This window comes from Protopterus annectens, chromosome 8.part0 (genome assembly GCF_019279795.1).
Source record: "Protopterus annectens isolate FY-2018-M chromosome 8.part0, PAN1.0, whole genome shotgun sequence".
Taxonomy (NCBI): Eukaryota; Metazoa; Chordata; order Ceratodontiformes; family Protopteridae; genus Protopterus; species Protopterus annectens.
Genome location: NC_056741.1, coordinates 1,304,051,605 through 1,304,064,284, shown reverse-complemented (window position 1 = coordinate 1,304,064,284; position 12,680 = coordinate 1,304,051,605). Strand labels below are relative to the sequence as shown.

At 42.1% G+C, this 12,680-nt stretch overlaps 1 protein-coding gene across 1 annotated transcript in view; it reads left to right on the top strand.

Moving 5' to 3' along the window:
- Nucleotides 1-12,680, top strand: part of DDX25 (DEAD-box helicase 25) — a 2,576,846-nt gene that overhangs the window by 2,023,826 nt on the left and 540,340 nt on the right. The gene's annotated exons all lie outside the window — the stretch shown is intronic.

The following is a 12,680-nucleotide window of genomic DNA, read 5'->3' as shown; positions in this document are numbered from 1 at the left end:
ATATAGATATAGAAATGTATATAAAAAATTGTGTGTTTAAAATTTGCAACGCTTGTTTAACTAATTTTTCTTGGTTGTAGGAAGTTTGTGTGGCTTAGTGTGTAGCTCTTTACAATCTTAAGGTTTGTTCTGTTTGGCCATTTGTATTGTTTTCATTATGTCTGAAAAAGGGAAACCCACTGGTTTTAAGAAATGCACTTCTTGTGGGCATAAGATTCTAAATTCTGATGCCCAGAAGAAATGCATCTACTGCCTGGGACCTGATCATTTAAAGTCTACCTGTGACATATCCGCCACATTTAACCACAGGACACTTTCAGATCAGTGCAACAAGCTCATTCTTAAAGGTCTGTTACCAGCTTCTTCTGCTTCTGGGGCTCAAACCCCCTCAAAATCCTCTCAAGGCTCCATGGTGTCAAAGAAAAGAACCCTCCAGAAATCTCTGAGGGCCTCATCAGAGCCCACCTGAGAAACTCATAAAAACTTCAGATATGACCACTTCAGATCCAAAGGTCATGGCGCCTACTTCAGATCCGACAGCTGTTTTCACTATCTCCAGTTCCCTTTTCATCCTACTGGGATCCCAGACCATCAATCTGATAGCTAGGATCTGATCACCGGAGCTTGTGCGAAAGCCAGTTTCTCCAGCTCTACCATCCCAACTGTTTCAAACTCCAAAGAAACCATTTAGGCCTGCTTCCTCAGATTAGTCCAGATTCTCTAGGAGCTTTACAGAGGCATATATGGACAGGATGATGCGGAGATTTCTTTAGACTTGGATGCAGATGGGGGGTCCTGCCAACTTCATCCCCTTTTGGATCTCTGAGCACACTTGCCCTACAAATTTCTGTCTCCTTTTCCGATCAGATCTTCGGTCTCGGAGTCCCAGCATCCGGAATCCCTGAGATGTTTTGCATCAGATCTGAGGAAGCTCCCTTCCTCGACTCTGATATACCTGAACAGCCCTGCTCCGATGTCTTTGGATCAGGGCAGGTCTCTGGTCCGTAGGAGTTGTGTCAGCTCCTACTTTGTCTGCTCCTTCTCTTCCTGTCAGCGTATCTGCCCTGGACAGCTCGGGTCCAATTTTCTCCACCAGAGGGCCCGGATCTGGGGATGGTCCCAGCCTTCCTTTTTCTGTTTCTTTGGCTCCAAGGAAGGGGGGGGGGGTTCCTCAGGTCCTTCAGCTTTCCAGGTAGTAGAAAGGGCTTCCTATTTGCATGGAGAACCTTCCTCTCTAGTCTCGGGTTCTGTCCCTTGCCCCCCTCATCGGGTCCAAGCTCTGAGCCCATCATGTCTGCTCCTCAGGGTCAGCCAGCTCAGGAAGCCTCTGTACATGTTCCCCAGAAGGATTCCCCCTCTCTTCCAACACCTCTCGCGAATACCGACACTTCTCCCAAGCCCCCCGCCCCTGCAAAAAAAGGTGCCTCGAAAGAGAACATACAAGAGAGGGCATGTAGACTGCCCTTTGGAGTCTCTCACAGTAGACACCAATTTTGATGAGGGAGAAGGGTCCCCCCAATTGCCACCTGACAATGTCTTCTCTGGAGACATCTTGGAATTACTCAAACAGAAAGGTGACTGGTCTTCCCAAACCCTGTCTGAGGAATCTGTGTTCTGGAGGCCTTCCTGGCTGGCCCGTCTACTTCCTGAATGACCCCCCCCCCCCCGGCAGTGAACTTATTGACCAGGTTTCCTGCTGGGCTTGGAAAGAATCAGCCGCTGTTGACCCCATCCCCAAGAGCTCAGATAAGTTTTTGGTTCCCCCTACAGAGAGGCCTTACTGAGCAAAGGTATCCGAGCTGATGCCATGGTTGGCTAGCAGAACAAATTTCCTTTGTCCATCCACTGAAGAAGGCGTCCAGAGCGATGGACAGATTTGGAAAGTGCTTATACGCCTCAGCCACTTTTTGGGCTAAGGTTATTAAATTACCTGCCACATTTTACTTATTTATAGAGAGATTTGATCAAGGAGCTCTCAAACTCTCTCTTAAGTCCATGTCTGCAGAGGATCTCAAGAAGGTTTCTCCTCAGCTGGCTACTCTTTCGTCCATTGCCAATTTGTTGATGAAGCTGATGTCCCATACAGTGAAGAGCACCTCATGAGCAGCTGGTTCAGGCATAGCTGTTAGGAGACATGCCTGGATGAGGCTGTGCGATTTTGCCTAACCCTTCAAGACATCTTTTGTTAATGCCCCCTGTGATGGCTCCTCTTTGTTCAGGTCACAGTGAAGGATACGCTTAACCACAGCAAACAGAAGGGAAAGACCCCGTCTGCTGTTGGAATCCGGTTTGCTATCCCTCGTTGAACTTTCTCTAGGAAACAGCAAAGTGGTAAGAAACTGTGGTTCCAGAAATCTCAGAGACCTTTCCAGGATTCTCGCTGAGACAGTTCTTCCAGAGGCAGAAGAGGAGGTTTCAGTGGCAGACATCACCCTAGGGGCAGAGGGGGTACGCAAAACTTGGGCTTCAGAGACTCCTGCTCTGGTAGGCCCTATCAGAGCTCCTGAAGCACTGTCCACCTCTGGAGGCAGTCGGGTGTTGTTTCCCTGCACCCTGACGCCTGGACAGCTCTCACAAAAAAATGCTTAGGATGCTGAATATTATATCCAGAGGTTACTACATACCCTTTTCCCTTCCACCCCTGTCCCAAGGAAGAAACTCCCTGATGTTCCACCTAGTCAGAGGGATTACGCAGCTCAAGAGATTCAATATATGCTGCAAAAAGGCATCCGAGAGGACCCACCCATACAGATAGGATTTGGAACTTACTCCTGCTTCTTTTTAGTGCCAAAGAAAACACCAGTTCTGGATCTAAGCAATCTAACTCAATATGCAAAGAAGTCAAGTTTCCAAATGGTTATGGTTCAGTCCATCCTCCCTCTTCTGTGCAAGAATGATTGGATGTGTCCTTTAGATCCCCAGATGCTTACTGTCATATCAGAATAGGCTCTCCAGGAGACACCTGCACTTTCGGCTGGGGGCCAATCACTACCAGTTTAGAGCACTGCTCTTTGGACTCAGCATAGCTCCCAGAATGTTCACCAAATGCATGGCAGTCATAGTAGCTCACTTGAGACTTAAAGGATTCAAGGCGTTTCCCTATCTCGACGATTGGCTGTTCATCGCCACAACCAGGCATCAACTTCTACAAACCAGGGATTACTTGCTTCATATTTCCAACTCCCTAGGCATTACAGTAAACCTTGCCAAATCAAAGCTGACTCCTGCACAGCCTCTGGAATTTAAAGGAACTCATCTGGATACTACAACTCAAATGGCCTCATTCTCTTCCTCGCATCACATTATTGAAAAATCAGGTGCAGGACTTGCTGTCTCTTCCGTACCCTCCAGCATAACTAGTGTTACAAGCTCTTGGGTCAGTATCAGCTGCCATTCTTTTAGTTCCTCTAACAACATTCTTTATGCAAATCCTTCAATGGACACTGGCAGTTTAGTGGTCCATTCTTTACCAGCCTCTGTCATTTCCCATAAAACTCACCCCAGTTTGCAAAAGTCATATTCACTGGTGGATTCAGTCAAATGACCTGTTTCTGGGAAGCCATACTCCCTTCCTCCTCCAATAGCCACAGTGACCACAAATGCTTCCTAATTGGTGTGGGGGGACATTTCATGGGACAGATGGTCCAAGGCACGTGGTCCCCCTCAAACACCAGGTTGCATATCTGTGTCTCAGAGATGAGAGCAGTTTTCCTAACCTTACAGTCCTTTCAGGACATTCTCCCTCTAGGGACTATTGCAGTCCATATGGACAACATCAGTGGTCTGGTACATCAGTAAACAAGGAAGAACCCATTCCTACTCATTATGCATAGAGACCCATGAGGGTCTTGAGAATGGGAGATGTCATCAGGCCACTTTCTGATTGCAATGCACATACCGGGGAAAACCAGCACGCAGATAGACTCAGCAGGTTCATTCTGATTCCTCACCAGTGGTCCCTCAATCAATTAGTAGCGAATATGATTTTTAGCCACTGGTGCCAGCCTTGCTGCGACCTGTTTGCCTCTCCTATCAACAAGTCCAGGAAGTACTTCGCTCTAATTCCCACTCCGGGGAAGTCACCAAAGGATGCTGTAATTCACGATTGGCCCCATATCTCCTCATCACCTGTCCCCCTCTTCCTTTGATGCCAAACTTCATACAGAAAGCAAGAAGGCTAAAGAGCTCAGTCATCCTCATTTCACCCTTCTGCCTCAGCAGTTTTGGTTCCCCTTCCTCTGGTCTCACTTAAAATATCCTCCGTGGATACTGGAACCCACTCGGGATCTCCTGTCTCATCCGTCAGGAATCCAGCATCCCAATCTCCACACCCTTAAACTGACTACATGGTTTCTCCACTTCTAGTGATAGTCAGATGGTCCAGGCTCTCTTCTCCAGTCCGTGACATTGTTTTAGCCTCTCAGAAAGCATCCACCAAGAAAGTTTACAGAAGCAAATGAAAAAGATTTTTTGTTTGTGCTTCAGTCAGAATATTGATCCTTATTCAGCCCTTACCTTGGCCATTATCCTTTCTCTCTCTACTCTTTTTAAGGAGCTTTTCTACAATTAAACTTAAGTTGGCAGCTGTATCCATTCTCCATGCAGGAAATGAGTCATTCTCTCTTTGGCATCTTTCAGGTTGTGTAAAGCTTTCATGACAGGTGTTTTCTTCCATAGACCCTCCAATAAAAGATCCTTCTTCTCCTTGGTATTCTATGGTGGTTCTTCAAAGCTTAACTCAGAAACCCTTTGAACAGGCGAACAAATATGATATGAAGTTTCTTTCTTGGAAAACTATATTTTTAGTAGTTATCACTTCATTAAAAAGAATTTCGGAGCTTCAGGCCCTATCGACTAGGCCTGGTTACAGCAGATTCCATATTCTAACAAATCCTTCCTTCCTTCTAAAAGTGGCTACTTAGTCTAATATTAATTAATCCATTCATTTACCAGTTTTCTTTCCAAATTTTGCTAATAAAGGAGAAGATAGGCTTCACATGATTGATGTTCATAGACAGCTACGTTTTTATCTTTACAAAACTAAACCGTACAGGAAATTTGATCAGCTGTTTGTGTCCTTTTCCCCTAGCTGCTTGGGTCAAGCATTTTCCAAAATTGCTCTAGCCAAATGGGTCACTGATTGCATTTTGCTGATTTGTTCTCAAAAAGGTTTGGCAGTGCTTCATCATCCAGAGCTTACTCCACTAGATCTATGGCTACTTCATATGCCTTTTCTTCTTGAACCTGCACTGATGATATCTGTGCTGCAGCCACTTGGTCCAGAACTCGTACCTTTGTTACATATCACAAGTTAGACATTGTGTCCAGAAGCAGAGCTTCCTTTGGTGTGACAGTGCTCTGGCAATGTCCTTCCTTGAAGGCCTCCATAGAGTTATGTAGCTGAGGACTCTGACCCATTTGTGAGGAAGAATAAAAAGGACATCAGATTTAGAAGTTATGTACTTATATATCTTGACATCTGTGCTGTCTATTTTCATTCTTCCTCACCTTCCCTCCCTGCCATCCCCCAGCCTTGTTACTCTTAGAAGGTTCTTTGGATGATATGGGAACCATCATGTTCCTGGTTTGAGCCTCAGTCTTTTCTTGGTATCTGTTCCATCTCTATAACACAGTAGGGCTAGGACAGCAAACTCGATCTGAGGAGTTGGGGATGGAATGGGGCATTGTGGGTAGAGGGAGGAGCTCGAGATTTGGATCTGAAGTCTTTTAGATGCCGTCAAGTCGGGCCTGAGGATCGGATCCCAGACCCATTAGTGAGGAAGAATGAAAATCGACAACACCGATGTCAAGTTATGGTAAGCACATAACTTCTAGACATCTTATTCCAACTTCTTTCTGAAGTTTTTAATATAGGGTGTCTTTTTCTTTCTAAGGAAAAGATATATTTTTAACTTCTGGGAATTGTAATGCTAGATCTGTCTAGAGGGCTGTATCAGTATCACTGTTAAGAGAGGACTCCTGCAACAGTTCTGTAATAAATGGGTTCCTGTATGATTGACGTAATTTTGTGTGTGATTGGTTGTGTTATCAAGTCTTTTTTCACAGATAGGACACTTCTGTGAAACCTTCATTTTTCCTGAGTTAGTGCAATGTCACAGGTGATTTTACTAGTAAATCGGTGCCAAAGACAAAGCACTGTGTGTCGATAGGGGGAATCTCCCATATAAAACCAAAAGGAGAAAAGAATCTGCACCAGAAACCTCTCGCACGACCTTGAGCAACCAGTAAATACAGTAGTAGACACTGCTGAAGACTTCAGCAATTCACAAACCACCAAGAACAGCCTAAAATCCAAAGTTATTGACGGTAAGAAGATTCTTAATTATTTTATTGATGGTAGGATGGTAATAAATGTTTTGATTTGCCATTTACATCATATCTGATGAAGTCCGGTAATTTGGATGAAAATGTAGGGCACAAGTTAAGGTGTTTATTTTATCTTTGTGGTACGATTAATAAACTTTGGATTTTAGACTGATTGTGGTGGTTTGAGAAGTCCTGAAGTCCTCAGCAGTGCCTACTATTGTATTTACTGGAATCTCCAATATATCACCTAGGGCTGACTTTGACTTTTTATTTTCAAGTTTTGTACCAGTCTGTTTGAAAAATGAGGTACATTTGAAAAACCTGTCCATTACTATCAGATTTCATTTTCAAGCAACTTAGTCAGAGTGAACAGTAATGTGAGTCTCATTTTCCTCCTCCACCTCCTGTATCAGTTGGTCCATGCCACCATTTAAAAAGCAGCATTATGCTGAATAGTTTTCAGATTTTGTCTTTGAAATAGAATGGCTTAGTTGCATTTTCTGTTTTCCCTGTCATGAGTAGGTCATTGGTTATTTGTTTACCATTTCCTTTTTCTGAGGAAAAAATAAATCTTCAATTGCAGGTCTTCTTTCATGGCTCTGCAATTCATTTCATCTTCTTTTTCTCTTCTGATCTGGTATTTATTTTCAGGAAGCTGCACGTTTAAAGTTGTTTGCACCATGTAAGGGTACATACTGTGATGTCACTTGCAACAGTGTGAGAGTGCACCTAGCCCCTGACCTCACCAGTTCTTTTCTTCTTGTCTCACAGCTTGGTTCACAGTCCTGTTTTAAATGTGGAAGAACTCTCGCTTTCACCTAAAGTAGCTCAACCTTATGAGTGTACCTGTGGCCACTAAATAATGAAACAAGGCTTATACCCGCATTACCTCTAGTGCTTAGGAGATATTAGCAGTATGAAACATTGTAGTAAATGTCAGAAGTTCATTTTGGCTACCTATCTCCCTGCAGCAGACTATAGTAGGAATGCTTTCCAAAGATTAACAGGTAGCCAGGCAACAGACTCATAAATGATGCAGCCCATCTCCCACCTGGATGGGGTGCATTCTGAGATTGCTGGCAGTGCCCCCCCCCCCCCCCCCCACACACACACACACACACAAGTGAGCAAGCAGTCCATGTTGACAAAATCCTTTTCTGAGCGCATTCATCCTCCGGGTCCTTGAAGGGAGAGGTTGAGTGTTTATTTCCATCCCAGGGCTTGCAGCTAAGACTTTCAACTAAATGCAGGTATTGCAGACCTGTTTGGACTTATCTGTGGATTGCATAATGATACCCTTAAGAAAAATGGCCTAATGCCACTACCAGACCAGGAGCAGTACCTAGCAGTAGGCAGCCTCTCATTCGACCCATGACATATTCTTGCTGTAATGTATTTCATTTTTCTTTTGTACTTTGTTAATTGGTTGTGTCCAAATGGATTGAAGGTGGTTTTCATTGAAGGCTCCGGAGCACTGTCTTGGTTACGTTTCTCAGAGCCTCTCTGTAGACAAATGGAGACTGAAGCTTTCAGTCTCCAGACTTGCACATTGAAGCTCATTAGAGCTCTTAGTCTTCGTTCTGTGAGCTAAGCTGGCAGGGCATGACTCCAACTGCATCAGCTGTGCACATGCTTATCTTTGTTTCAACTGGTAGATGGCAGGGAATACTGACATGCGTGGCTTCATTATGGGAGTCTGAAAACTTGGAGGTTACAGTCTGAAATTTATGAATACAGTGATCCCACCTCATCCTAGAGCTGCTATCCTTGAAGTTCAGTAAGTGTACTCTGGACTAGCTTATGCCCCCCCAAAGAAATCTCTAATGATTACCTAGAGAAAGTGGAGAGGCATCCTTTAGATGTACCTGTATTCAAATCCAGTATCATCTGGTCCCAACAAGGAATGTATCAATGCATTAACACGTGCTGCCACAGAGTCAGGTCCTTGGTCGACTCTTCTATGTATCTAGTTGTCAAGGATGTCACATATGCTGCTTGGTAGTGCCTAGTCCCTGCTGCTGAAGTTCTGAAAGAGTGGGTTCTGTCTTTAGCCCCAGGCTGAATTGAGTGAGATCCTGGCCAGGAATCCACCCATCAGTTACTTCATGATCCCTTCATTCCGTCCCAGGGCACAGATCAGAGCAATTTGCCAATTTTCCATCAGACAGTGACTTAAAACCTTGTACAGGGTGGTCAAAAAATATTTCTGTTAATGTGAGGCTCAGAACCCTTAACATTATGTCTGATTTGTTCATATTCTAGTCTTCCTTAGTTGATATAGCACTGAAAAAGCTTTTACACCCTGCCTTGAGTGTGTGCTTATGCAGAATGTTAGGACTGAGGCTGTTACGCCTAGATTGGCCTTTCATGAGGAGTTGAAGTCCATCCTTGACACCTCATTTGGATGGGGGGAATTCGACCAGCATTCATCGGAGCCTTGTGGATGACCTCCTGAATATGAAGGTGAAGCCAGAGTTTCTCAGCTGTGGAAGACCGGAGTCCTCTCAAGTCACCTCCATCTCTTCTTTTTTTCTTTTCCTTATTCTAGGCAAGGCCAAACCCCAAAACTGAGCAGCCCTGCTCACAGAATGAAGAAGACACTCATAGGTTCATAGGTAGGTACTAGGCTATTGGCCCTAGGGCCTGTATAAGCTTAGCCAAACGGTACCATGGCTTTTGCCACCCAAGAAAATTATTTTCCTGTGCCCCTGTCAAGCAGAGCCACAGAAGTGATCCCCAGGGTGAATTTCCTATCTCCTATCCAATCATCAAGATTTTTCTTGAAGAGTGCTAATGAGGAGCTTTGTTTGATATAGATGGGTAGTTTGTTCCAGAGTATGGGAAGTCTCTGGGACAGGAATATATCCCTCCAGCATGTTCTGTTTATTGTGGTGACAATGGCTTCATATGGCCTTGGTGTTGTCATTGCCAACCAGGTCACACAGGAGTCCTGTCTTTTGAGGTGAGGGTAGCAGTTCTCTAAGTTTATTCTAGCTGTGAAGGGATATTTACATAGACCTCTTAGATGTGGATGGTGATGAGTGCAGCTCTAGGTCCTTTCCAAAAAGGACTCCATTCTGAGACCAGGCAGCTTCAAGAACAACAGCAACAACGTTGAACACAGCAAACCAGCACAGCAAAACAACAGGAGTCAGCACAGGATCCAAAAGCAGGTTTATTCACTTCTCTCTCTAGCGCCTCGGCCACAGTAAGCCTTCAAGGAGTAAACTAACAGTACTAAAACACGCTTTATATAGTCACAAAAATCATTCAATTACATAATTAAACAGTTAATCAATAAAATTGATATGCACCTAAAAGCTAAATAACATTCTTCCAATTACATTCTGTATTGAAACCTCTAGGTACTAAAGTGTCATATTTAAAGTGTCATATATTAAAATAAAAGTAGTTTCCTTCTTTAAAAGTAATCTACCCACAACTAACTCATCAGGTTCCATTTTAGCTACCTGTTGTAAAATAGTACCTTTTAAACTCTCACTACTGCCATTGTGAAATTCACAAAAATGTAGGGCTAAAGGGCTCTCCATTTTTTTATTTCTTATATCCCTCAGATGTTCTAAAAGTCTAACCTTAAACATTCTTTTAGTTTGACCGATGTAAAATTTATTACAACCACATTTGAGGGCATAGATTACCCTATTAGTTCTACAGTTATATAAGCCCTCTAAATTAAAATTTTTGTTATTAATTTTAAAAAAGCTCTATGTATTTATAAACAAGCTTGACATTTTCCACATGGAAATGTACCCAAAATAGTTAACTGAATGGGTATTTTCACAGTCAATTTAGAAAACCTAGTCCGTACAACAAAGTCTTTAATACTTTTACCTTTTGTATAAGAAAAAAATAGTTTTTTTATCTTTAAATTCTTCAATTCATCAAAGTTGTCTAAAACTTCCCAAAAATGTAATATATTTGATTTAATCATTACTACAAATATTACACTTAGACACTATAAATAAATTATCTACAAAATTAATAGTTTTATTAGATATAAAAATATCTCTACTTTTTTGTTTATTAAATCTATCATATCTAAGTTTAATAATTTTATCAATATCACTTTCAACTAACTTTTTATCATAATTTCTTCTCAAAAACATCTTTTTAGTTTCATGAACCTCTTTAAAGAATATCTCATCAGTATTGCATAAACGTGAAATTCTTAGGAATTCCCCATATGGTAAAGCATTAATAACATGAGAGGGATGACAGCTATCAGCTTTCAAAAACTCATGAGGCTCTCCAAACTTTCTATGTAAACTAGTTAAAATGGGTTGACCATCAATACCCTGTACATTTACATCTAAAAAGATATCTGTGTGTCCACACTGTAACCCATCAAAACAAATATTGAATCTATTTTGTTGAATCTCTTGGACAAAATTCTGTACATAATTCTTACCTCCTTCACATAAAAATATTAAATCATCAATAAATCTGTAATATAATTTAACATATTTTTGTACAAATTAATTATTATAAATACATTCTCTTTCTACAAGACCCATGAAAATATTTGCATACATAGGTGCAAAGGGAGCACCCATTGCTGTTCCCTGCTTCTATTGAAAAATCAAGTTGTCAAAACAAAAATAATTGTTTTCTAAACAAAATTGTGTCAAATCCAGCACATAATGAGTTGATGGCTTATCTCCCATAGTCTTATACAACGCCTCTAGGCCATATTTATGTTGAATATTTGTATAAAGACTCTTAATGTCTAATGTAACCTAAAACATATTTTTATTCCACGTAATTGACTTTATTTTATCCAAAAAGTCAAAAGAGTCTTTAATGTAAGAAGGAAGACAGACAACTTCCATTAGCAACACTTTATGCAACACTACACCTAGGTTGTGCAAAAAATATTTCCTTGCAGACACAATCGGTCTGCCTGGTGGATTTTCTGGGTCTTTGTGTATTTTAGGGAGGCAATTAAAATATGCTGGTCCAGTATCCCTTAAACTAAATTTCCCTTTCACATCTTTATCTAACCAAAATCCTAAACAAAGGCCTTTGTGAATTAAATTAATATATTTAACTTTAGCTTGTTCAATGACATCCTGTTGAACTACACTATAAACTGTTGTATCACTCAATAAATCCCAACACATTTTAAAATACTGACTATTATGCATAATTATTATTTTATTACCCTTATCAGATGGCTTTATAACTAATTCTGTCTGCTGTGAAAAATTCTTCAGTTCCAACCATTCTAGTTTAGATAAATTGTATTCAACTCGATTCTTATCAAAATGATTTAAATAATACTCTAATTCAAATTCTAACATCGCGTGTAGTTTCTTAATGCCTTCATGACTAAACGGAGGCATAAAGGTGCTGTTCACCTTAACACCCGAGGTATCAATATACCTCTGTTCATAAACTTCACTGTCACACGAAACAAACGACTCATCTGAGTCTGAAATAGAGATGTGAGAGTGTTCAATCTCGCCTTTGTTCTTACACATGGGTTCGGAGCCGATCCTCGGCTCCGTGTCGGCCGCCTGCAAGCTCTGCATCGAGAAGAAGCTCGAGATCACCTAATACCCACAATCCCCCTCTGCCTTTACCTCAGATCTAGTTTGCCGCTGCAGCGTTTGCATCACTGGGTCGAGCTCCAGCACCTCAGATAAGATTTAGAATTTTATTCTTGTTTTTTCTCTGGTACTTTAGTGTTATAAGCTGTTTAATAATAATTTGTGTGAGTGTGGTAAGGTATAAGGGAATCTCGGTTCCGTTAAAGTTATAAAACTTAGTCAGAGTTCTCTTCGGGGCCTACCACCCCTTATTGGATTTGACAACCGGATTGACTTCACTACTGGATTTGACAATTTTACCGGACTTGACTCTTTTTCTGGATTTGACTATTTCTCTACTTACTTTGACATGTCTGAAAAGGCCAAATCAGGGTTCAAGCGTTGCCAATGTGGGCAAAAAATGTCAGTAACTGACAACCATAGTTCCTGTGTCTACTGTCTTGGCCCTCTCCATCTGCAAGAAGACTGCTCTATTTGTCATTCTTTCAGTGGGAGGGTCATGACAGATAGGCGCAGGAAACTAATGGACAGGGGTTTATTAAAACCTTCCTTTCAGGAGGCTCTGGATGCTTCTGACCAGGCATCCAAGTCCTCGAAGGAATCGAAGACGTCGGAGCCCAAGTCATCAGCTCCGAGCTCTTCGACTAAAGTTAGATCACCGGTTCCACAGACTTCGGGGCCGAGTGTTCAACTGTTGTCAGTTTCCGAGCCTCGAGTCTTGGAACCGGTGATGGAGCTCCCTCCCTCGACACTATTGAGGTCGGCTCCGTCTTCGGTTCCTTC